Source organism: Mustelus asterias, chromosome 20 (assembly GCF_964213995.1).
Source record: "Mustelus asterias chromosome 20, sMusAst1.hap1.1, whole genome shotgun sequence".
Classification (NCBI taxonomy): Eukaryota; Metazoa; Chordata; class Chondrichthyes; order Carcharhiniformes; family Triakidae; genus Mustelus; species Mustelus asterias.
In genome coordinates this window covers 48,365,966-48,392,875 of record NC_135820.1, presented here as the reverse complement: position 1 = coordinate 48,392,875, position 26,910 = coordinate 48,365,966, and the positions used below count along the sequence as shown (strand labels likewise).

The 26,910-nt window shown below is 43.6% G+C and overlaps 1 protein-coding gene and 1 pseudogene across 2 annotated transcripts in view; one reads left to right on the top strand and one right to left on the bottom strand.

The window, feature by feature from the left end:
- LOC144508506 (serine/threonine-protein kinase 35-like) overlaps nt 1–26,910 on the top strand; it is a 131,442-nt gene that overhangs the window by 30,952 nt on the left and 73,580 nt on the right. The gene's annotated exons all lie outside the window — the stretch shown is intronic.
- Nucleotides 5,511–5,716, bottom strand: LOC144508823 (U2 spliceosomal RNA; annotated as a pseudogene).

Below are 26,910 nucleotides of genomic sequence, written 5' to 3'. Positions count from 1 at the left end.
AGTGCAAGATGAATAGTTTCAACAGCATGTCTCTAGTTTCAGCAAAAACATGTAAAGCAGGCAAAATAAAAATGAAGGATTATAGAAAATGCTGAACTACTATAAGTAGATCTAAATGTGCTAGAAGATTGGTCCACGTTAAAAGGGTAATACATGTGGAAATGTTAAATCCTAAGCATACATATACATACAGAGGGAAAATAATTAACACCAACCAGTGCTGAAAGAAATAAATTTGGACATTCTAATGCATCAATCTCAAGATCCATGACCAATGTCAGGAAGCTAAATACTCAAAGAACAATTCACTATTAAACAATGCATTCATGTACAAGACCTTGGTTAGGCTTCAGTTAGAATACTGCATTCAATTTGTTTATTCTTACATAGCAGATGATATTGTGACTTTAAATGGGGTGCAGAGAAGAGCCACAAGATTATTTTTTGTGTAGGACAGCTTAATTATCCAAATAGACCCCATGATCTGGGTGTTTATTAATTCAGAAAAGTATAGAACTGGGATGATTTGTTCGAGGTTCATAAAATAATGCATTTATGTAGATCAATTATTTCAACTGGACAATTTAGGGAGGACAAGTTGTAAGGGCAAAATTTGGTTTGATGTTAGGTTCTTTTCTCAGTAAATGGTGGATTTTGGATGTTGCTCTTACAATGAATACTGATTCACTGAATTCCTTCAGGCGAGGACCGGACCTGTTTTTGGCTGGGGTGAAGATCACCTTATATAAGGCATATATATATGTACCTCTAATGTAACTCGGAGCCAATGTGATCTCCTGGGCTGGCTTTGATCTCCATATGGGGTCGGAGAGGCCAATTTTCTTCATTTTTTATCACAGGCGATTTCATGGCTCCAGGTGATTGGGGAGTATGTGCATTGTGATGTATAAGGCAGCACAAGCGTGTGAGATAGGCTGAATGAACCAGTAGGCCTTTTCCTGCATGTCATTTTTTGCTTATATAGTGAACAACCTCACCTATTTTCTTCAAGAGAAACAGGTTCACTGAGCTTATGAATTAGACTTATAGAATTCTTGAAATTGAAGGACCCTTACCGGTCAAACCCAAGAATCAGTCTTGCACTCCTATAGCTTCCCAGTTTCGAGAGAGCTGGATGAGTTAATGGAGGCAATTTTTAAAAAAAATACTCAGAAAGGCTGCAGATTTGTTGTAAGAATTGTGATGTCTGTTCAATAGGGCCCATGAGGCTCAAGTCGCTCACTAACATACCATCAATGAGCTATGTTGCTCGAAACATCTCACCGATTGTGAGAGGGCAGAAAATTAGCTCGCTCCCATGCAGAGCTGGCTGTCAGATGATGTCTGGAAGGTGATCTCAGGGGATCAACAGCAAGCAGGAGTCTTTTTGCAGCCCCAGGAGAAACATTTCCAATTTTATGTGAACATAAAATCATTGGTTTAACTGCTTTGTGCAGGAACATTAAAATTTAATTCACTAAACTGCAGTAGTACTCTAATTAATTCTTTTCTCATGCTTATGATTTCCCATGGATGTATAATTTTTACCATTTTCCTATCCCCCATTTTCTACTTAAATATTTTATAGATCATATTATTTGTTTTTACCTATCTACGTTTCTCCACACTGCTTGTTTTGTTCCTTTTTAAATATGGATCACAGATCGTATCTTGCAGTTCTGGCAATATGTTAATTCATCGGTTCTCTACACAAATATTACCTAACCTGCTGAGCATGTTCAGTACTTTCAGCTTATGTTTTACAATGTCAGTGCACGCTCAGTTTGTTACATACATGCTTTGGAGGTTTTTTCCAGTTTGGTGTTGAGGACTAAACTAAGTCTTGTTGCAAAAAAAAATATTTGGTTGCTAAGCAATAAAACTTTTCATTTCGGAAATTAGTTATTGGACAAAGAATTACAGATATGATGTAACCAAAGCTTTGGACAGCTGACGAATTCATGAACAGTAAACTGTGCAGAGCTCCCAGAAACACAAGTCTTTTTTGGAGTTTTGCATGGCTGCTCTAAGATACTACAATGATCTCTTCAAATTTGCACAACTACCTCTGGCATGGTCAGATGCAGAATCATTTGAAGTACTTGGGGTAATTTTGACTTTGGTTCCAAGTGTAAAATGAGTTTTAAAGTTTATTTATTAGTGTCGCAAGTAGGCTTACATTAACACTGCAATGAAGTTACTATGAAAATCCCCTAGTTGCCACACTCCGGCACCAGTTCGGGTACGCTGAGGGAGAATTTAGCATGGCCAATCCACATAACCAGCACGTCTTTTGGACTGAGGGAGGAAACCGGAGCACCCAGAGGAAACCCAGGCAGACTCGGGGAGAAAGTGAAACTCCGCACGGACAGTGACCGAAGCCGGGAATCGAACCAGGGTCCTTGGCACTGTGAGGCAGCAGTGCTAACTATTGTGCCACTGTGTTGCCCCACGTTTCAGTAATTGCAATAGAAGTGAAAATTTGGGCGGGGATATATCGTGAGTGACTGTCCCAACATCGTCCGTTTTACGCTGTCAACCAAAGTTAAAATTACCACCAGGTAGTGAATTCATTGATCTATTTCAAAATTAAAATAATTTGATGATGCACAAAAAATGAATCTGCCATAGGTGCTGGGTGTCTAAAGGCAGCAAGGCAACAGCTTTTCTGTAGCTGATTTTCATGACTTTTAATTTAGATTGGTATTTATATGGGAAGCTAGTGGAGGTCTTTGGAGCAATGGTGGCAGCAACTAGTGTTAAAGTGAGAATAGTTGGAATCAAAGGAAAATGTTGGAAGTTACTGCCATCAGGGGATCTGTGCGTATTAATTTACATGGTGGAGCTCTTGTGATGTTATTTGAAGGATACATTGGGGTAGGTTTATCATTTCCTGGGTGTGTTAAATTAACTGGGTGCATCACATCGAGGGAAATTAGACTGGGACAGGGACTGTGCACATTGCACCCAGGTGAAGTGGAGGAGAGGAAAATATACGCACTATTTTGTAAGGACGGTGGTGTTACGCCATGTAAAACACAATGCACAATTCTACTGCGAAGATGTATGTTTGCGTAACATGGCCATTCTTTTAAAGTCACAAAGAGTGAATTTCTACAAGATTTCTCCCACCTAATCACTGTAACTTTGACAGAAGATCTATGGAAACCTTTGACAAATGATGTTAAATTCACTTTTTGCTGAAGTGGGGCAATTTCCACAGCAAAGGCTTACTTGCTGTAAGAAAGCAAACTATAAGGCTTATTGGAGGCACATTTCTGTCAGGCAAATTCTCCAATCAATTAAAAATTAATGTGTTCTCTGTAGATTTGAATTTTGTTGTAAATCCCTGACACCATCCCAAGATTAGAATAAACTTATTTTTTTTAAATAATTGTTTTGTATCAGAGAAACAAACTCCTCTAAGTGTGATGCCTGAAGTGTGTTATGCACGCTAGATGCAAGAATGTTTTGTATATAGATTATATATGTTATAGTGACACAAATCCAAATGACTTCTTTCTTGACCACATGGAATTGCAGAATTGACAATGTTTTGATTCGTTGGCCAGAAATCTTACCACCGTTCATGCCGGCGGAAGTTTCCCACCCCGCCGCAGGGAACGGAGATTTGGCTGGCTGCCAAATTCTCCGTACTCGCTGCAGCGGGAGCGTAGCTTGAACAGCAGGTAAGATCGCACCCAAGATTTCAGAAAGACCAGGTAACTGATGAATGATTAAGTCATTGAATGAGTTATGAAGATGTATACAGATTCTAGCCCCAATAGTTACAGTGAAGTGGGGGATGGTCAGGTAGAGGTGGGAGGAGGTCGGTGGTGGTGATGGAAGGTGGTGGTTGGTGAGGAGAGTTGTGGATGTGAAATCCAGAAGCACAGCAGAGAATCCAATGATTCATTCCCCATGTAAAATACCAACAGAACTTTGGAAAACTGTGGTAGGTGCTGGAAAACTAACAATTTCATAGTGAATTGAAAAGAATTGTCTAGACATATGGATACAGCCAGAGCAATACACTGAACCTAGAACTGAGGGCTTTTGTCATCAGTGAGCTCAGTCTAATGGTTTGGATGACTCATTGTGCTAAACTGAAACCAGAATCAGGCAATGGCCCCAACTTTCAAACAGACACTCGTTTCACCTAAGATTGAAATTGTAGATTATAGTGTGGTCTATATCCAATGTAGTTAGTTTAGCTGTCAGCTGGACACTAAGCTTAACGATAGCAGGACAACATTATGCCATCTGCTGGATAGGAATGTCTACCTGGGACAAAAACAGAAAATACTGGAAAATCTCAGCAGGTCTGAAAGCATCTGTCACAGTTAAAGTAAAAGTTTATTTACTTGTCACAAGTAAGGCTTAACACTGCAATGAAGTTGTGTGAAATTCCCCTCGTCGCTACACTCCGGCACCTGTTCAGGTCAATGCACCTCACCAGCATGTCTTTCTGACTGTAGGAGGAAACCAGAGTACCCGGAGGAAACCCATGCAGACATGGGGAGAACATGCAAACTCCACACAGATAGTGACCCAAGCCAGGAATTGAACCCGGGTCGCTGGTACTGTGAGGCAGCAGTGCTAACCACTGTGCCACCATGCCGTCAGAGCTAAGAGCAAAGAAAATAAAAAAGAAATTCTGCATTTACATTCCTTTTGTCCTATTTCAGTGCCCCCACCCTCCTGGTATATATCTTTTCTGATTTTCTTTGTGCTTAGCTCTGCTGAAGGGTCATCCAGACTCGAAACATTGGCTCTACTCTCTCTCCGCAGATGCTCTCAGACCTACTGAGATTTTCCTGCATTTCCTGTTTTTGTTGCAAATTCCAGCATCCACAGTATTTTACTTTTATCTTGATGTCTGGTTGGGTATGAACATCATGAAGAATGCAGATAATAATGAAATTGAAAGAATGGCCTCTACTGGTACACCTGTATAAGGTAAAGGCACCGTAGTCCCAGGTGACCAGAGGCTGGCCAGTGGTGATTTAACTTGAGGATCACCACACCTCAGACGAGGGGCAAGGTTGAGAAGGCAGAATGAATAACCTCAGCTGAACCTGAGAATTGAACCCATGCTGTTGGTGTCGCTCTGCATCACGAATCAGCTATCCAGCCAATTGAGTTACCTGGCTCCAAATATGATTGACAACTGCAAACCAGTGATCATGGAATGCTTATGAGTGAAACATCTTCAAATCTTCATTATGTCGGATCAAGTTGAGAGAGGTTCAAAAAGGGATTAGATCTAATTTAACTTGTCCCAAACCAAGTCCTCTGTGGCAGCCATCTGTCTCGTAAAATGATAGTGGTGCTCTCGGCCTTTTGGCTAAGATCAAGTGTAGTTATGCAGATTTTTAAAAAATACTTTTCCAATTCAATCGAATCAAATCCAATTCAGAGTCTCAACAAGTTGAGACATTTCAGATCCAGGCTGACAAGACAGGGCGAGCGAGCAAACCACCCTGTCCTGGGCCTGATCTACATGAGCCAAGCTGATTGGAGAAGGGGGAGGTTCCTCCTCCAAGACTTGAGCTCATTTGCATCTTAGCCAAAAGGCCGAGATGCCGCTTTAAAAAATTGCTTCATATGAAACATATGAAGCTTCAGTGTAACCTAATGACCTCAACCAAGTGCGGCCGACCATGGGCTGCCGACCATACTACACTTGATCTTAGCCAAAAGGCCGAGAAGCTATGCAGATGCTGCACTTGGTTGAGGCCATTGGGTTACATTTAAGCTTCATTTTCATATGAAGCAATTTTTAAAAGCAGCATCTCGGCCTTTTGGCTAAGATGCAAATGAGATCAAGCCTTGGAGGAGGAAGACCTGCGCCTCTTCCAATCAGTTTGGCTCATGTAGATTAGACCCAAGACAGGGTAAAGGGTTGCATACCCTGTCTTGTCAGCTTGGATCGGAAATGTCTCAACTTGTTGAGACTCTGAATTGGACATGATTTGATTGAATTGGAAAAGTATAAAAATAAAAAAAAAGTGGTGCTCCTTGGTGGGTGACTCTGTGTTAACCATGACTGGAGCGGCTCAGCAGCCCCAGTCCAGCATGGCAGTCTCTTCCGCATTTGCTGCAGAGGACGTACTGGGTTGAGGAGGCACAGGGTTCACTGCTCTCTGTTTTCTCTGAGCCCTCTTCTCGACCAGCTTGAGCTTTTTGTTCCTGCTCGCCTCTTCTAGTGTTATTGCAAATAGCTCCAGACTGTCAATGACTGTCTCCTAGTTGTCAGTGTCTGCCATTTTCATATCTTGCAGAGGACGTATGGAGTTCATGACTCCTAGGAGTTCATGACTCTGTGTCCAGTTCACCACATACAGAAGGTCTTTGGGTATACCGCTGTCGTCCATCTGATGAATGTGGCCAACTCGGCACAGACATCACTGGCTTAGCAATGAGTGAATACAGATAGAATTAGCATGCCTAGGACCTCTGACTTGGTGATCTTGTCCTGCCAAGAGATGTCGAGGATATGTCTGAGACTGTGGAGGTGGAAATTATTCAGCTTTTTCTCAGGCCTATCATACGTTGTCCTGTTCTTACCACTAGAGAGAAATGTGATGAGCAAACAGGCTTTGTTAGCATGTAGTTTGGTGTTCTCAGTCAGGTTGCTGTTTTTTCCACACGCTCTTACTCAGTTTGGACATAACAGCTGCAGCTTTTACAACATATGTGTTGATTTCAGCATCAAGTGACTGATTGCTGGTGAGTGTAAAAACTAGATATGTGCAGCTATCAACAACCTCCAGTGTCACATTGTCAATGCTGAGAGATGGTGGCATGGCAACATCCTGGACCATGACATTTGTTTTCCTGATGCTGATGAGCAAACCGAGATCTTTACAGGCTTAGAGAGAGAGAGAGAGAGAGAGAGTCAGTCCATTTGCTGCTGCAGGTGCTCTTCAGTACAGAATGTCAGTACAGCATTGTCACCATAGAGCAGCTCTCTGGTGCTCTTGGTACACCTCTGTCTTGGACCTTAGGTGAGCAAGGTTGACAGCTTTCCATCAGTTCTGGTATGTCAGTCGACATCCTCTGTAGATGAGCTGAAGGCATTTGAAGCAGCATAGAGAAGAATATGCCAAAGAATGTTAGTGCCAAAACCCAACCCAATTTGAATCCACTGAGCATCTCAAAGTGTTCTGACGTTGCACCACCCTAGCTGACTTTACCCATCACTTTGTCACAGAGAGAGGAGATCACATTGAGAAGCTTCAGCAAGCATCCATCTTTCTCCAGCAGCTTAAATAGGCTGCCTCTGCTTGCATGGTCAAAAGCATTTGTGAGATTGATGAAGGAAATATCTAGTGGTCTCCTTTGTTCAGGGCATTTCTCTTGCAACTCCCTGACTGAGAAGATCACGTCAATTGCGGATCTTCCAGTTCTGAAATCACATTGTAATGTGGGCTAGATGGGTTCAGCCAGGGTCTGCAGCCTGACAAGGGCAATGTGGCTAAGTATTTTCCCATGATGTGTATCAGGCAGACGCCTCAATGCTTGTTTCAATCACTGTCGTCGCCTTATTCTTGTACAGGGTCACAACACTAGCATTATGCATATCCTAGGGCCCTGCTCCCTCCCTTCAGCAGTGACAGAGAAGTTTGTGCAGGTGCTGCAGGAGTGCAAATTTCCTGTGTTGGATGAGTTCAGAAGGTGTAGCATCAGCACCTACAACTCTGCCCATGACAAGCGAATTAATAACCTTGCTAAGCTCCTCCATCGTGTGTTCAACATCCAGTTATTCCATGACAGACAGACTTTCTATAGTGGTAGGGCTTCCTTGTTGACTATGTTCTCCCTCAAGTACAACTCAAGGTCATGTTTCACCTATATCTCCAACTATTTATTGCAGTCGGTGATGACTCCCTTCACTTTCTTTTCAATGGAGCCCCTTTCTTTGTTGATGGACCTGTTGCCTTTTTGATCCTTTCATACATGCCCCCAGCACTCACTGTGATGAAGGACATCTGGACAATCTGGCAAAGTTGTAACCAGCCCACATGAAGTTCCAATGAGTTTAAGGTATGAACTGAAGGAAACCCTGGACGTACAGGTCAAATTAATCAAGTGAGTTCTTGCCACAATGCCAACCTCGTGGATTAATTCAGTGGTAGCTCAACCTAAGAAGAATGAAACATCTGCTTAAATTCCATAAACTTAAACAAACCATCAAGCAAAAGCATTACCCCCAGCTGACAATTGAAGATGTAGCTAGATGCTTATACAGTGTTAACATTTTCACAATTCTTTACAGCCGCAATGGGTTTTAGCATGAGTCTGAATAAATAACCATTACACCTAACCACATTCCCCACAACTTTGTAATGATTTCACTGGCAAAGTAATTCTATTAAAGTGGAGATTGAAAGTATAAAATAAGCAAAAAAATATGCAAAACAAGTTTATAACACCTCTGTTACAGGTATCCTTACTACTCAAATCTATTTGGTACAACACAGACCTGTATTGGAATGTAATGAAGTGTCAATAATTTCAGCTGGCCATGCTCTCATTCACACCCAACTAATCTAACATTATTTTTAATGTTCATTGGCATTTCATTTATAAGATTTGGACATGAGATTCAAAATTAGCATCATACATTTCTCACCACAGTCATCAAACTTGAAGATTAAGAGCCCGAGGATATTTTTGGCAGTTGAGACAATAATCACAAAGTCAAAACGATTTTAGTAGAGGAATTAAATTTAAAATTATGGGTGTGGTGATTCAAATAGTCATTTTCACAGGATGGGAATATTTGGGTGTTGACACATGCTCACATTTTCTCTCAATATCCTGCCAATGCAATTGCTCAGGTGTCCAATAGCGATTTGCTGTAAATCTGACAGGAATATCTAATATGACTTGTTTATCTTTCATGGTTGAATATTGGACAATATTAGTTTTGAATTGCTGCTGAATTTTGCTTGTAGTCAGGGAAGGCTTCCGAATAATGCCACATTTTATTGACCTCATGAATTGCTAGCATTCTTGGATCAAAAGAGGTGCCGGATTAAAATGATTGCCAGTGAATCAAAACCATGCATGTTGAAATCATCATGGCACAAGGTTGAAATTGGAAGGCGCACCTCATAAAATGTTGGCCTTCATTTTGCAAAATCAAAACTGTGACTTTAAATGTTTGGCAAACGCGGACACAGCACATTCCGATCGCCGCTTGTAATCATATTTAAAAGCTTGTTTTGCGGAAGAGGTTTAATCATTAAAGCGTGTTATTATTCTCTGCTTACCTTTTTGTCAGTATAAAGCATATAGCATCAAATCCAAACTGTAAAACCATTTGTGACAACCTTAACCACTAATCTGTATCACTGACTTTTGGAGTTAAATTAAGTATTGACTTTAAGTGCAACTGGCAGTGGCCAGGTAGCACGGAATGGGTGGCGCTGATTCTTGCCCCATTGCTTGGAGCTCAGCACCATTCGCTAATCATGCATCTCATTTGCTGTTTATGGTGTCATGCTGTTTGAAAAACGGTTGCCCCATTTAATCCCTGCACATTATTTTCCAGATTTAATCTTCTGTGAATCTGTTTGGGAATTTCAGAGAGATGTTACAAGACCCTACATGAATGCAAGTCTTACATTTTTATAATTTTCCTGAAACTATAAGGAAACTGGGTTTTGGGTGTGGGTAATTCAGCGGGACAAAACAATGAATTGCTCAGCTGCAATGCAAGGCTATTCTGACACTTTAATACTTAGCATCTTTCCCATCGCATTGTACCTCACACACTTAAACCTCAAGTCACAGGTGCCTATTCACAAGATTTTAGAATATTTTGTCAATGTCAGTTGACATTTATTGTAGCATCTTGCTCACATTCTGACTCTCAAAAGCCTGTCCACAAGTCAGGAGTACGATGGAATACTTTCTACTTAACTGGATGAGTGCAGTTCCACCACACTAAAGAAGGTCAATACCATCCAGCCCGCTTGACTTGCACCCCATGCATCACCTTCACCATTCACTCCTTCTACCACTGACATACAGTGGCAGCAGTGCATACCATCTGCAGGCTGCACTGCAACAACTCACCAAGGTTCCTTTGATAGCACCCTCCAAATCTGTGACCGCTAACACTTAGAAGGACAAGAGCAACAGATGAACAGGAACACCACCACCTGCAAATTCTCCTCTATGTCACACACCATCCTGACTTGGAAGTATATCGTCATTCCTTCACTGTCTCTGGGTCAAAATCCTAGAACATCCTCCCTAACATGGACTGCAGCTGTTCAAAAGGCAGCTCACTGCCACCTTCTCAAGGGTAATTATGGATGGGTAATTAATGCTGACCGAGCCAGTTATGCCCCACATCCTGTGAAAGAATAATAAAAAATCTAAGCTGGGGACTAACAGTTTAATATATTACTGTCGCAGTTAGTAGCCACCTGCATGCATGTCTTTCTTCAACTTTGGAAGGCAGTTTGTTGTCTGTAACTTCAGACACTTTGACCAGTTTATACTAAAACCCGTTTACCTAGGTGCTGTTACTCATGAGATGAACAAAGAATATGAGTGGATTTGCGGTTTAACCCAATTTTATTAACAAATCCTTATTTTACAAACTCTATTTTAAAACAATTCTCAATTCCCACAATAACTTAATACTTTATTCTATCTCTGAGATTTCTAATACTATCTGTGTTGATGAACTTGACCGAGCTGCCAGGTGCAATTCACTGAGCTTTGCCGTATCTCGAACTCAGGGTCCTCTTTGCGAAGGTTGGTCTCTCACGTTTTCTTCCATCCTCACTGAGTCTTCGCTTAGTCTTTGCAGTAGGTTGAGCCGGGTCTTCACCGGGGGTCAAGTCGAGTCTTCACTGAGGGTGTCCTCCAGGTGTCTCTTCATAACCCCCTCTTTGCACCCTTCTGGAAGATTCTCTGGCTTCCATCCAATGAGGTTATCGGACGGAGGTCGCAGCACTCAATGGGATTGCCAATTCCATACATGTAAGTGGCAGGTTACAATTAGGCCACCTAATGAACTCATTAAGAACATTCTGCTGACTCATAATTGCCTCCTGTTAAGGCTGAAACATGACTGTGGAGTGGAGGAGGCCTGCTGATGGCAGATTGAAGGGTGGGGAGGGGAGAAGCCTGTGCTTCAACATACAAGGAAACTCCCTCCCTCCATCCCCACATCCATCATAGCCATAAGGCCACAGCCTCAGTGGCTGAGTTTCCACTTTAGTTGTAAATTGGTAAAGGTCTTCCAGCTTGAGGGACCCTCTCTTGTTCTTACTCACGTCAACAGCTCCTGCCTCTGAGGGTGAGACTACTGATCACTCAGTGCTGGAGGAACATCCAGCCTTGAGAGCACATCTGCTGCCCTTAATTGGATGTGACTCCTGTGGCCCGCCACTTAATTGGCAGCCACTTTCAAAACCACTTCCACAGGTTTCTGCTGCTAGGATCTCTGCATTCCTGACCCAGAATTCACCACAGCATCAGGATTGGGCAATAGAATTAAAATCCAGCTCATGGTACATTGTTTTGAAACTTTCACCCCTTAGGACAGATTAATACTGCATAATAATTTGATAGTATATAATTCAAAGCACTGAGCTTCTGCTAAACATCATTGGTATTAAGATGGTGCTGATATGGGCACTGCCATATTGGATCAGCCATGGTGAGAATGGGTGGGCATCAGTTCCCAAGTAGATATTTTATGATGAGCTCAAGGAAAGAAACTGGGCAGGAGTGTTCTTAAAAAGCTTTTCAAGGGGCAGGAAGGAAGGGAGGAAGAAGGTGTGCTATATTTGGCGTGGTGGCAGGAGGATCTGTGGGAGGCGAGGAATCAGCTGGCCCTAAGCCAGATGCCAGGCCTTAGGTTCATTCATCCCGAAGCTGGTGGAGATGCATCACTTATGGATGGGCTGTCAGCAACCATGCTGTGACTGCAAGGCGGTTGAGAAGAGTCAAAAAGAGTGCTGTTGCAGGAGGTGGTGCCAGCACAGTGTGGGAACCAGGCCAACACTGTAAGAATGGCATCTGCAGTGGAAAGTCTGGGTCAGGGATTTGGCCTCATGGGTGACAGGGTTCAGGCCATCTTGGAGACACAGCGGGCTCCGGCCAAGGGTGTTGCCGGCATCCAGGAGGCACATTGGTCCGGGCCATGGGTGTGGGGGGGCAAGTTGGAGACACTGGTGACCATGGCTGGGACACTCGCTGGCATTCTGGAGACACAGCAGGCCGTGGCTGTGGATCTCGACAATTTAGCCCAGTCTCAGAGGGCTAATGATGCAGGGCTCCAGAGCCTGGCTCGCTCACAGAATGCTGATGCGGAGGGGTCCAGAGCTTGGCCCCGTCTCAGGGGGCCAGGGCTGAGAGATCACAGACTATGGAGCAGACGCATCTGGACTTCCAAGACTGGCAGAAACAGGTGACGATGGAGCTTCTGGAGCTCAATCTAGCTGCCCTGGTGTCCCGAGTGTGCCCAGGGCCTCTGGGCACCTCCAGGGAAGAGGAAGGGCTAGACCCCATGCCAAGAGGCTCTGGATATCCTGAGACCTTCCGATTCCCCCCTTCCTCACACCGGGGTTCACTGAGGAAAATGGAGGTGAGATGTTTTTGGTTTTTCCAGCCGAAGTTGTGGTCAAGACCCTGTCATGAAGGTATATTTTTACAGGTAAAACAAATGAGCCCACTTCTCTGACGATGCGGTGGATCTTCAGCAAGATCCTCTCTTGTGTTGGACAAGAAAGGCTTCCCTCTGGTCTTCATATCCCAGACTGAGCAACTGGGCTGGCCTAGTGGATTAATAAGGTATTTTCCGGTCATGTTTTTGTCATGTGATCACAGTATCGATCTTTCCACTGTCCACACAAATGGGCTTATGGCTGAGCAACTTATCAGACAATGGAGGACGTTTGATAAACGATCAGCATTCCAGCCATGAGTAGCCTCCAAAATGTCTTATTTGTCATTCCACCTTCACGAGGGCAGCAGGTTTAGCAGTCATTCTTACTTTAAATCTCTTCAATGGAAGGTGCTTCAAGGTCATTTGCATTTTAATGCCTCCCTGGAAGCCTGTCCGACTAGAAAGTCAGTTCCTGTCTGTGCAGAAACCACAAAAGAAGTTACCTGACCCTCTGGTATCCATTTTGTCAAGGTAAGTTGCCCATTCCATGCTGCTTCTAAAAGTAAAGTGTCCATCTTCCTAATAGCTTTTATGGGCACACGAGGTGAGTGTGACACAGTGAAAATGAAAATTTATCCCATTGGGTCTTAATTCAAAATCATTGGCAGAATTTATTGGTCAGGGGAATGAACCCGTCCATTAGCCCGAAAACAGGTTTCAACCGCATTGCAGGCATTTTTTGGGATGTCTAATGGAATTAACTCCCAACTGGGCACTTAGCTTCATGCTGTCGGGCTTCCTGTCTTGTGTAAATCCTTGTGTGGCTCAGTTTTCACATCTCAGAGAGCAGCTGGCCAATCGGAGGCCAGCAGCTCTCCTGTACCAGTGGGAGTAGTGGCTGCTGCTGGTACTGTGCTGTGGCCAAGGCAGAGGATTGGCAATGGAGTTCAGGAATAAGGCAAGTTGAGCAGATTTGATGGGGCCAGACGGGGTGGCCCTGGTGAAGGGAGAAAGTTGTTCTCGTATTCAGGGCAGGCGGGAGTGTTCATGCGTGGGTGGCCCATGCCTCCAGCAGGTGTCTCTTTTGGCCATGGGCTGTCTAAGTTTGAGGGGATAACCCAGAGACCCACCAGGCTGCAGACTTTGCCTGGGGGTTTCTTCTGGTGCATTGCTTGTATTTTAAGGCTCCTGTTGGCCATTGACTAAATAGCAGTGGCAGTGGGATGAGATCCGTGTAGCGATTGAGTGATTAATTAAGGATCTCAATAGACCTCTGGCTCATCTCACCTGAGACTAAATGAAATGGAAGTGGTACGGTGGTGGGATCTCCACCCCACACCTGCCCACCCGATCTCTCAGCACCTCACCTCTTTCGCATCTGCTCTGGGGTGAAGTTATGGCTAAATAAATTAAATACTGCCCCACATCTCCTTTTTATCACCTTAGCATTAATACTTCTGATTTCTTTCTGGTCTATTTGTATGCGGCTTGGGGGTCAATCAATGGTATATGAAAGCAGTTCTGATCTGGACTGACTCATTCAAAATTAAATTAATATTATTTACCAGACAGTCCCTACTAGATAAAGCAGCAAGGAGCCCATCAGTTCCCCCTGCCTCCCCCTCCACACCCTCAGCACGATATAGTCACATTCTAGAAGCAACCAATCCGATTTATGTAACTTTGTGTTAAGTGTCCTTATCTGTGACTCTAAACCTGCCCAAGTAGAATAATGCTATGCCCAACCAATAAGAAGCCGCTGAAACCTTGTTGTCTTCAGTTCGGTGGGAATTTAAGCTTGTACTAAAGCCACATTTTACTAGTAAACACTTGAAAATTCCAAGAATGTAATCTTATTAATGGTATTAGAATCTTTCCCTATTTAATTACAAAAAAGTTTTGTAAGATAACTACAGATGGCACGCTGGATTTAAAGATCTGGCCTATTTCCTTAATCCTTATACACAGTCATGAGCATTTGTTTTTTGCATTGTTAAATAAGAGAATGTTTTTATTTCTTTTACTGCATCCTTTCAATTAAATACCTGCTGTATAACTTTGAAGCAATTGTATGGTTAAATAGATTACATTTTATAAGAAAACTGTTAATCCTTTAGATTTTCATAAAAAAATACTCTTGCCTTGAATGTACTGTTCAGTTATGTTCATACTCCACCAGTAGGGTGTGCGGCAGTGATTTACAGTGAACGGCTGTAGATTTTGAATTCCATCGCTTAAACTATTGTATAACATGAGCATGTTCCCTTTTGTTCCAGCCTTACCTTGTCAAGGACAATTAGGGATGAGCAACAAATGCTGGCCTTGCCAATGACGTCCACGTCCCATGAACGAATAAAAAAAAAATGCTTGGCAGCTACCAGTTGTCCAACTTCTTTTCAGTATCTCTTGTTCTTGTTCCTCAGCTTGTTTCACTCCAGCAGTTTTCTTCAGGCTGATTCCTTTCCCACTTCTCAGAACTGTGGAATAATACAGCGCAGAAGGAAGCCATTCACCTCATTGAACCTATTCTTTTGAAGAGCAACTCATTTAATCACATTCCCAAGCGTCTTTTTTCCCATTTTCCTGTAATTGGTTCCCATTCTAATATTCATTCATTTCTTCTTTGAAAGTTACTATTATATTTACATCCATCACCCTATGAATGGTACCTTCCAAATCCTAATCGCTTATGTAAAAAAAAATGTACTCATGTTGCCACTGGTGGTTTTGTTTTAAAGCTACGTCTGCGATCTATGACCCTTAGCCATTGGAAACAGCTTTTCTTTATTTCTGCTCTCCATTTTAACCAGTCTCTCTTTTCTTACGCTTGTTTACTTTTTTTCATTACACTGCTATGCACTGAAGTTTTTTATCCAAAAATTTACTTTTTTCCTGAAATCTGTAAAAGTGCATCAAAAAACATTTCAACTTTTACAGAATTTACAGAAATGGCAATAGAGTTTAACTTTTCTCTTTACAGCATGTTGCACTCCAAGATGCCTCAATACAATTTCAATACTCTTAATATTCGCAATGTACATTCCATGTCAGACATACAGCCCGAGGGCTTCTGCTCAGTGCGCTATGCTTGAAAGGCCTTAAACAGTGAGCTTTTGAAGTTCCATTCATACTGCGATGAAGAGAAAGATCAGTATTCACAGATCCCAAATGACATTGACCTCTAATAAACTGCTGCAACACTTCTTCTTTGGCAGTTCCTCAGGGTCAAGGATGACTTGCTTCCATTCATGGAGGTGGGTTCTGTGGTGGCTGAATAGTCCAATCCTGGAGCCGCAGACTCTGCTATTTAAGAAGGGTAGGAAGGATAACCCGGGTAATTATAGGTTGGTGAGCTTGACGTCCATGGTGGGGAAGTTGTTGGAGAAGATTCTTAGAGATAGGATGTATGCGCATTTAGAAAGGAATAAACTCATTAACGATAGTCAGCATGGTTTTGTGAGAGGGAGGTCATGCCTCACTAACCTGGTGGAGTTTTTTGAAGAAGTGACCAGAATGGTTGACGAGGGAAGGGCCGTGGATGTCGTCTATATGGACTTTAGTAAAGCGTTTGACAAAGTCCCTCATGGTAGGCTGGTGAAAAAGGTTGGATCTCATGGGATAAAGGGGGAGGTGGCTAGATGGGTGGAGAACTGGCTTGGTCACAGAAGACAGAGGGTGGTAGTGGAAGGGTCTTTTTCCGGCTGGATGCCTGTGACTAGTGGTGTTCCGCAGGGCTCTGTATTGGGACCTCTGCTGTTTGTGATTTATATAAACGATCTGGAAGAAGGTGTAACTGGGGTGATCAGTAAGTTTGCGGACGACACAAAATTGGCAGGACTTGCAGACAGTGAGGAGCATTGCCAGAAGCTACAGAAGGATATAGATAGGCTGGAAATTTGGGCAAAGGAATGGCAGATGGAGTTCAATCCTGATAAATGCGAAGTGATGCATTTTGGTAGAAATAATGTAGGGAGGAGCTATACGATAAATGGCAGAACCATAAAGGGTGTAGATACGCAGAGGGACCTGGGTGTGCAAGTCCACAGATCCTTGAAGGTGACGTCACAGGTGGAGAAGGTGGTGAAGAAGGCATATGGCATGCTTGCCTTTATAGGACGGGGAATAGAGTATAAAAGTTGGGGTCTGATGTTGCAGATGTATAGAACGTTGGTTCGGCCGCATTTGGAATACTGCGTCCAGTTCTGGTCGCCACACGACCAGAAGGACGTGGAGGCTTTGGAGAGAGTACAGAGGAGGTTTACCAGGATGTTGCCTGGTATGGAGGGGCTTAGTTATGAGGAGAGATTGGGTAAACTGGGGTTGTTCTCACTGGAAAGACGGAGGATGAGGGGAGACTTAATAGAGGTGTATAAAATTATGAAAGGCATAGATAGGGTGAACGGTGGGAAGCTTTTCCCCAGGTCGGTGGTGACGTTCACGAGGGGTCATAGGTTCAAGGTGAAGGGGGGGGAGGTTTAACACAGATATCAGAAGGACATATTTTACACAGAAGGTGGTGGGGGCCTGGAATGCGCTACCAGGCAAGGTGGTGGAGGCAGACACTGGGAACGTTTAAGACTTATCTAGACAGCCATATGAACGGAGTGGGAATGGAGGGATACAAAAGAATGGTCTAGTTGGACCAGGGAGCGGCACGCGCTTGGAGGGCCGAAGAGCCTGTTCCTGTGCTGTATTGTTCTTTGTTCTTTGCTATAGGTTTTGCGGGTAGTTTTCGGTGAGGTGGGTGGGTCGGAGGCTCTGGATTCTGCACCCTCTTTCCTCTGTTTACACTTGGCCTCTGCATGCTCCACCTGATGATGCATTGTTGATTGGCGCCTTCACGGATGCTTCTTCTCCAGTTTGTGCACACTAAGGCAAACTCTTCCCACGTGTCAATGGGGATGTTGCAGTTATTTAGGGAGGCTTTCAGAGTGTCCTTGTATCATTTCCTCTGCCCTCCTAGAGATTGTTTGCCATTGTGGAGCTCGGAGGAGAGCACTTTCTTTGGGAATCTTGTGTCGGGGCATGTGGACAATATGGTCCACCAATCACAGCTGGTTGAGCATGACCAGTGCTTTGATACTGGGGATGTTGGCCTGGGAGAGGGTGCTCACATTGGTCATAAGAACTAGGAGCAGGAGTAGACCATTTGGCCCCTCGAGCCTGCTCTACCCTTCAACAAGATCATGGCTGATCTTTTCGTGGACTCAGCTCCACTTACCCGTCCGCTCACCATAACCCTTCATTTCTTTACTGTTCAAAAATCTATCTATCTTTGCCTTACAAGCATTCAATGAGGTAGCCTCAACAGCTTCACTGGGCAGAGAATTCCACAGATCCACAATTTGGGTGAAGAAGTTCCCTATCTATCTTTGCCTTAAAAGCATTCAACGTGTAGCCTCAACATCTTCACTGGGCAGGGAATTCCACAGATTCACAACCCTTTGGATGAAGAAGTTCCTCCTCAACTCAGTCCTCCCTATTGTATGCCTATCCTGCCAGTTGATTTGCAGGATTTTGCGGAGGCAGTGTTGGTGATATCTCTCCAGGGATTTGAGGTGTCTGTTGTACATTGTCCTTGTTTCTGATGCATACAGGAGGGTGGAAACCACAGCTTCTCTGTAGACCAGGAGCTTGGTGCTGGATTTGAGGTCTCGGCCTTCGAACACTCTGTTCCTCGAACATCTAAAGACTGCACTGGCATATTGCAGTCGATGCTGGAATTCATCATAGACGTCTGATTGTGCCGAGAGGAGGCTCTCGAGGTATGGGAAATGATCCACATTGTCCAAGGGCTCACATGGATCTTGATAGTCGGGGGGCAGTTTTTTGCGGCAGGAGCAGGCTGGCAGAGAACCTTTGTTTTCTGGATGTTTAGTATAGGTCCATTCTCTCACATGCCTTGGTGAATGCGTCAATGATGGTTCGTAGCTTGGCCTCTGAGTGTGTGTACACACAGGCATCATCTGAAGCTCGATGACCGAAGTTGGGATGGTCTTGGTTCTGGCCTGGAGATGTTGAAGTTTTGACAGTTTCCTGCATGTCAGGTAGGTTAGCCCCACTCCAGCAAGGAGCTTTAGGGTGATGGGTTGGAGTGTTGCTGCAAGGAAGATGGACAAGAGTGTTGGTGCAATGACGCAGCCCTGTTTGACCCCAGTTTGCAATCAGCTTTGGTGGTTCCATTGATGAGGATCATGGCTTGCATGTCATTGCGGAGCAGGCAGAGAATGGTGAGGAATTTCTGCGTACAGCCAAATTTGAGGATCCCTCAAAGTTGACAGAATTAAAAGCCTTAGTTTAGATCGAAGAAGGCCATGTACTGAGGTTGATGTTGATCCTTCCACCTTTCCTGGCTTTGTCAGGCACTGAGGATCAAGTCCATTGTGCCATTTGATGGGCGGAAGCTGCACTGAGACTCGGAGGAGCTGTTCAGCCACTGGAGGGAGGCGGTTGAGGAAGATATTTGCAATAATCTTTCTTTTGGCGGACAATAGGAAAATCCCTCCTTAATTTCCACAGTCGTACCTGTCTCCTTTCCAGAAGGTGGTCAAAATTAAGGCACACACACGCATTGTCTGTATACCACAGCTTGATGACAGAAGTCGGGCTGGTCTCCTGGCATTGGGGAGATCTCTTCCAGAAAAGGGTGATAAGGTTGCGAATTCTTGTCAAGAGTGCCTCTCTACTGCATTTTAATATTTCAGCGGGGATTCCATTTGCGCTGGAGGCGTTGTTGTTTTTCAGCTGTCGGATGGCTTTTCTGACCTCATGGTGAGCTAGGGTTGCACTGGGATGGTAGCGTGTTGCGTGATGGTGTCGAGGGCAATTGCGTCAAACCTGCAACATTAACATCAACTTGTCAATCATTTCACATCTGCTGGTCACTGCAAGAATCTTTAAAACTGAAAAATAATCAAGTACATGTTAAAATGGTGATGTTCATGGAGCATAATTCTCATAATACAGTCACTGCAATCTATTCACATGTATGGCCTTTCCAATGTATCGCTGAATGGCTTACCCCCTCAAAGCATGGCCAGAATTCTCTGGCCGTTCACGCCGGTGGGACTCTCCGGCAGCAGGCACCTGCCCGTGTGTTTCTCACCAGTGTGGGGTGACGTCAATGGGAATTCCCATTGACAACGGCGGAATCAGAGAATCCCGCCGCTAGTGAACAATGCGACACCTCCCAGTGATGGGAAACTGGGCGGCCAGAGAATCTCACATCATATCTTTGATTACTCTTTGAGCTGCAAGTTTCATTCTTTGCTTGAAAGATAACAGTTCAGATTCCTGCAGCAGGCAGCTGAGCAAATAGAGAAAATTAAATTTAAAAAATTCGCAAAATAGGAAAATTAAACTCTGGCTAATTACCATTAAAAACAATACAAATAAATTAATAACAACCAAAACACTGCATTGTTCTGAAATTATCAGCATCTCCAGAATTGGTTATTAAAAGGGATTTTACTTGTAGCTATGACACTAGTTTGGCATTTTCAAACCATTTAACAATGACAAGGTGAAGATTTTTCAGTTTACTTGAACAACCTTACTAATAAAGAACATTTATGTAACTTCATATTTTTCATTTCCATCAGCTACCAACCATCATAACAACAAGAGAATTCCGCATTCAATAAGGTAATGATTTTAATCAGATTAGTTTTTAGCAAAAGTAAATAGTTTTTATCTGTAGCTTCCATAAGAGTTAATTCATTTCCAGAGAGGAAATAAAAGCACTAAGGACAGATAACAGAAAACAGATCCGTGAAATTCTTGGTAACGTTTAGTGCCTTTAATATGTAAAGCAGTTCCACCACAAAGAAGCAAATACCTACTCATAATCTGAAAGGATATTAAAAGTCTGCGGTGATACATGTTCTGATTTTAAACATTTAGAGTTGTGGTTTTAGGTAGATCTGATGCTGCTGTAATCCCGAGATTTTGGCATAATTTTAAAGAGTTAGCCTGTGTTTTTCTAAAGGCCTTAGTTGTAATGCGGCTCCTGTGACCTTCTATGTACCAATGTAGTAATGGAAATCTGTGCTTACATTTCAAGCCAATTTCATAAGAGTCATGACAATATGCTTACAAATAAGCAGGCAGATCAGAGTTTCTACCTCAATTATCAATGCTCAAATTAATTGTGTTCTTGCTTAGACACGAAAATTTTCACTGTTATTGGGATGCCAGCAGGAGATTGAGCTGCAATTTATTTTTCTCTTTTGGAGCAAAGTCTGCTGAGATTCTCTCAAAACAATTCTAAGTCCCTAATTCGCGTGAAAACTGGAGTAACTCACGCTGATTTTTTTTCGTGGGATTTTCAGGATGAATCGCTGATTCACTCTGAAAATCAGGGGGTGGGGCCTATTGCCGCTGGAGAGGCTGGTAGCAGAGTGCTGAGCGGGTCACTGCGCATGCGCCGATCTATCAGCACTGAGATTGGCCCATGCACAGTAGCCCCGCACTGCTGGTCTCCCAATTGCTGCCCTCCCAGTCACTGGTCGGCCCCGCAACCCCCCTAATCAATGGCCTTTCGACCCTCCACCACCTGATTTCTGGCCTTCTGGAACTCCCCGGGCAAGCCCCGATGTCCCCACTCTCCGGCCAGCCCTGATCTACCCGACTCCTCACCCGGTCAGCCCTGATTTCCGCAGCCCCCCCCCCACCTTCCCGCCCATCCAGATGGCCAGCCCTGATCGCTGTCCTTCCTCTCTCTGTCCGCGACCCCTGTGCAGAGTGGCAGCAGGACCCCCACCCTCACCAATTACCCACCTAATTGATCCTGCCCCCTATGCCCCCTTGGCACTGCCCAATGCCTGGTGCCCCTTGGGCATTGCCCGTTTGCTCCTTGGGCAGTGCCAGAGGCCAGGCTGTCACTGTCGGGCTGGCATAGCCCAAGGGGCACCCCCTCTTAACCTCGACCTCCTGGGGGGCCTCCATGGTCTATTTGCACTCCAGTGGCATCAAGTTGCCTGTTCCATGTTAGTGGAGAGCAGGGGGGTGAGAGATGTTAGTAGGCCCGGGGACTTCAGTCCCAGGCCCGCTAATGATATGGAAATTCAGATTTCTATAGTGTAATCAGCTCCATGCCGATTTCCAGTGCAGAGCTGATGACAATGGAAATCTTTGTCGCAGAGACGTGCGCAGGCCGGGGCGCCCAGCGGGAAGCCCGCAAAATGGCTGCTGCTGATGTTTCCCAGTCCAATGCGCTACTAGAACAGCGCAGCGGGCTGGGAGAATCACTCCCATTCTTTGTTATTATAGAAGTTTGAATCAATGTTTAGTACCTTTAGTTCCAACTAGTTTCTGACCACTCCTGGTATGAGTGACTTGGTTTATGCAGTTATAGGTTTATTAAGTTAAAGTACAAGTTGTATAATAAAATGGTACTTAACAAGGTGGTAGTCGCAATCTGTTCTGATGAACATCAGCTCTGAACTCTCCGGATAATTGGGATGCTGTCTCTTTCTTCTTGTTGCTGCTGTGTTCTTGTTGACCATAGTCTATTTTCTGTTCTCTTGGTTGTGTGTTGAGGGTCAGAAGATTATTCTTCCTGTACCTTGTTTGTATCTAGCCTTGTGCCCTATCAGGTGACTGATTAGTTTATCCTTGAGTCGGGTGAAATCTCATCTTGGCCAACCTGATTGGTATACTATTATTTTATTGTTGTGCTGATTAGCTTACCATTATTTCATTATAGCCTATTACTGTATGGTTAACTTACATGTCTCTCATGCATGACGTTTTTGTTTATTAAGCAGGTACACAACATAACACAATGCTTTACCTTTGCCATTGTCTTATAGAGTCCAGAAGTTGAAAATGCTTATCTAAGCTTCCATTCAGCTAAGGTCAGAATAGTCCCTGACCTAAGCTTTTATAACAGCTCCATATTTCTTTCCACTGTCCCCACTACATCAGAAACTTACATTGACTGAATGATGAAAAATTATGCTCAAATTTCTCAACATTTCTCAAATTCATTCTTCCTTACTAACTTACGAGTAAGATTGGTTCGTGCGATAACAGAGGATCAATCAGCTGATCTGCTAGTTCTTGCTTATCCATGACTCCAACTGCCACAGGTCTACCACAGATCCAGGACAGCTACACACTACTCCAAAGGAAACAATAGTCCACAAAGTAGAGAAGGGTGCACTAATTTATTGACAGCTTTTGCATCACTAATCGTGGTAATCTTTGAAAGAAACATGGAGACTGTTTGTAAAAATGGTTGGAATATGGAGTGATATTTAAGTCATCAATTTAAATAACATATCATCGAGTATATACTGAGGCAGGGGTCCCAGAATTATGCTGGATGTTTGATTTTCACAGGGGTACAATATATTCATGACTTCTCCAATAGCTTAGCAAGTTCAGCACTATTCCTGGTTCAAGTGTATGCACTAAGTTGACACAGTGCCATACTGAGGGAATGCTTACTTACCTACCCTGGTGTTTCCTCAAAGCGGTTTCCCAGTGTTACAACTTGGATAGTGGAGTGCATTTCAGATGATCATGGTGGGTGACCCAGGGAAGCTGTGGCTTTGAGGAGGAGTTGGCTAAGGTAGATTGGGAGCAAAAACTTTATGGTGAGACAATTGAGGAACAGTGGAGGACTTTCAAAGCGATCTTTCACAGTGCTCAGCAAAAGTATATACCAGTGATAAGGAAGGACTGTAGGAAAAGAGATAATCAGCCATGGATATCTAAGGAAATAAAGGAGGGTATCAAATTGAAAGAAAATGCATGCAAAGTGGCAAAGATTAGTGGGAACCTAGAGGATTGGGAAATCTTTAAAGGTCAGCAGAAAGCCATGAAAAAAGTATAAAGAAAGGTAAGATGGACTATGAGAGTAAACTAGCTCAGAATATAAAAACAGATAGCAAAAGTTTCTACAAATATATAAAACGAAAAAGAGTGGCGAAAGTAAACATTGGTCCTTTAGAGGACAAGAAGGGGGATGTAATAACTGGAAATAAGAAAATGGCTGAGGCATTGAACAGGTATTTTGTGTTGGTCTTCACAGTGGAAGACACGAATAACATGCCAAAAGTTGATGACAGGAAGGCTATGGCAGATGAGAACCTAGAAACTATCATTATCACGAAAGAGATAGTGTTGGGCAAGTTAATGGGGCTAAACGTAGACAAGTCTCCTGGTCCTGATGGAATGCATCCCAGGGTACTAAAAAAAATGGCGGGTGAAATAGCAAATGCACTAGTGGTAATTTACCAAAATTCGCAGGACTCTGGAGTGGTTCCCGCAGATTGGAAAACAGCAAATGTGACGCCACTGTTTAAAAAAGGAGGTAGACAAAAGGCAGGTAACTATAGGCCGGTTAGCTTAACTTCTGTAGTAGGGAAAATGCTTGAATCTATCATCAAGGAAGAAGTAGTGAGACATCTGGATATAAATTGTTCCATTGGTAAGACGCAGCATGGGTTCATTAAGGGCAGGTCATGTTTGACTAATTTGGTGGAATTCTTTGAGAGCATTACATGTGCTGTGGACAATGGGGAACCTGTGGATGTGGTGTATCTGGATTTCCAGAAGGCATTTGACAAGGTGCCGCACCAAAGACTGCTACATAAGATAAAGGTGTACAGTGTTACGGGTAATGTATTAGCATGGATAGAGGATTGGTTAACTAGCAGAAAGCAAAGAGTGGGGTAAATGGGTGTTTTTCTGGTTGGCGATCAGTGACTAATGGTGTGCCTCGGGGATCAGTGTTGGGACCGCAATTGTTTATGATTTACATAGATGATTTGGAGTTGGGGACCAAGTGTAGTGTGTCAAAATTCGCAGATGACACTAAGATGGGTGGAAGAGCAAAGTGTGCAGAGGACACTGAAAGTCTGCAAAGGGATATAGATAGTCTAAGTGAGTTTGCGAGGGTCTGGCAGATGGAGTACAATGTTGGTAAATGTGAGGTCATCCATTTTGGTAGGAATAACTGCAAAATGGACTATTATTTAAATGGTAAAAAATTGCAGCATGCTGCTGTGCAGAGGGACCTGGGTGTCCTTGTGCAGGAATCTCAAGGAGTTGGTTTGCAGGTGCAGCTGGTAATTAAGAAGGCAAATGGAATTTTGTCCTTCATTCTCATTAGGGATGGAGTTTAAAAACAGTGAGATTATGTTGCAGCTGTATAAGGTGCTGGTGAGGCCACACCTGGAGTATTGTGTACAGTTTTGGTCTCCTTACTTGAGAAAGGATATTCCTGGCACTGGAGGGGGTGCAGAGGAGATTCAATAGGTTGATTCCGGAGTTGAGAGGGTTGGCTTATGAGGAGAGACTGAGTAGACTGGGGCTATACTCATTGGAAATCAGAAGAATGAGGAGCGATCTTATAGAACCATAAGGTTAAGAAAGGAATAGATAAGATAGAAGCAGGGAAGCTGTTTCCACTGGCGGGTGAAACTAGAACTAGGGGGCATAGCCTCAAAATAAGGGGAAGCAGATTTAGGACTGAGTTGAGGAGGAACTTCTTCACACAAAGGGTTGTGAATCTGTGGAATTCCCTGCCCAGTGAAGCAGTTGAGGCTACCTCATTGAATGTTTTTAAGGCAAGGATAGATAAATTTTTGAACAGTAAAGGAATTAAGGGTTATGGTGAGTGGGCGGGTAAGTGGAGCGGAGTCCACAAAAAGATCAGCCATGATCTTATTGAATGGCGGAGCAGGCTTGAGGGGCCAGATGGCCCATTCCTACTCCTAGTTCTTATGTTCTTATGTAGGCGAGAGCAGCCTACTGCCTATATGGCACTAAATGAAGGCATCAGAGGAGGGTTTGGTGAGAGAGACCTCCCTCTCGAGCCTCAGTTTCCTTCCTGGGAAATTTTGTCACCATTCCTGTGGCTCTATGTGGGGCCAGCAGACAGGAGTGTGGTGATGTTCTGGAAGTTCAGCAAAACAACAAAAAGAGAAAGAAAACATAGAACAAGATGAAATTATTGGTTCTAATCTAAAGTTGTTTTAATTTAACATAGTATAATGTATTCACTGCTCATGATGTTTATGGATTTACTCATGACATTATGGAGACTAAATGCAGCCAGGGTAACAACTTTGCATAACACCTTCCGCTCACTCTGCAAGCACAACCCGTGAGCTTCTGCTTGTTTGTCATTTCAATTCTCCACCTTGCTCCCATGTGGACCTTTCTGTCCATGATAAGTTTGAAGAACGACACCTTATCTTTCAACTTAGCACTCTACAGCCCTCTGCACTTGACATTGTGTTCAACAACTTTAGTTCCTAAGTTTGCCTCAATCTTGCCCTATGGGTTTTTTTTCTTCTTTGTTTTGTTGGGCTGGTCTTGCTTTGCTTCTTTCTTCTTCACTTCAAGTTACATTCAGATGGGTTTTATGTAGTGTCAGGAAAACTAAGAGTTTTGATATTTTGTTTTTTACAGTTCATAATGTACATAGGAGAGAAGGAAAGGAGAGGATGCAGAATATAGTGTTGCACTTACAGATAGGGTGTAGAGTAAGATTAGCTTAATATATGGTAGGTCCATTCAAAAGTCTGATGTCAGCAGGGAAGAAGCTGTCCTTGAGTTGGTTAATATGTGCTCTCAGACTTTTGTATTTTTTTCCCGACAGAAGAAGTTGGAAGAGTGTATGTCTGGGGTGTATGGTGCGCTTGATTACGCTGGCTGCTTTCCTGAGGCAGTGGGAAGTGTAGATGGAGTCAGCGAATGGGAGGCTGGTTTGCGTGATGGACTGGGCTGTGTTCACAACCCTTTGTAGTTTCTTGTTGTCTTGGTCAGAGCAGGAGCCAAACTGTGATACATCTGGAAAGGATGTTTTCTATGGTGAATCTGTAAAAATTCTTAGAATTGTGGCGGACATGCCAAATTTCCTTAGCCTCCTGAGAAAGTAGAGGTGTTGGTGGGCTTTCTTAACTGTAGCGTTGGTGTGGATAGACCAGGACAGGTTGTTGGTGATCTGGACACCTAGAAACTTCAAGCTCTTGACTATTTCCACTTCATCACTGTTGATGTAGATGGTTTGTTCCGCAGTTGTTGACTTCATTTGAACAATCTCAAGCCATTTGGATTGGTCATCATATGACAACCATGAACATGTGCCCCTCGTGTGGATCTGTGAAGTCTATGTGTAAATGTTGTCAAGGCATTTTAGGCCATTCTCACAGACATAATGGTAACAATGGCGGTGCATTCCTTGCAATTGACTGGCACTGTCCTGCTTTATCCTTGATCTGGGCATCGTGTCTTGGCCACCAGAAGTTGCTTCT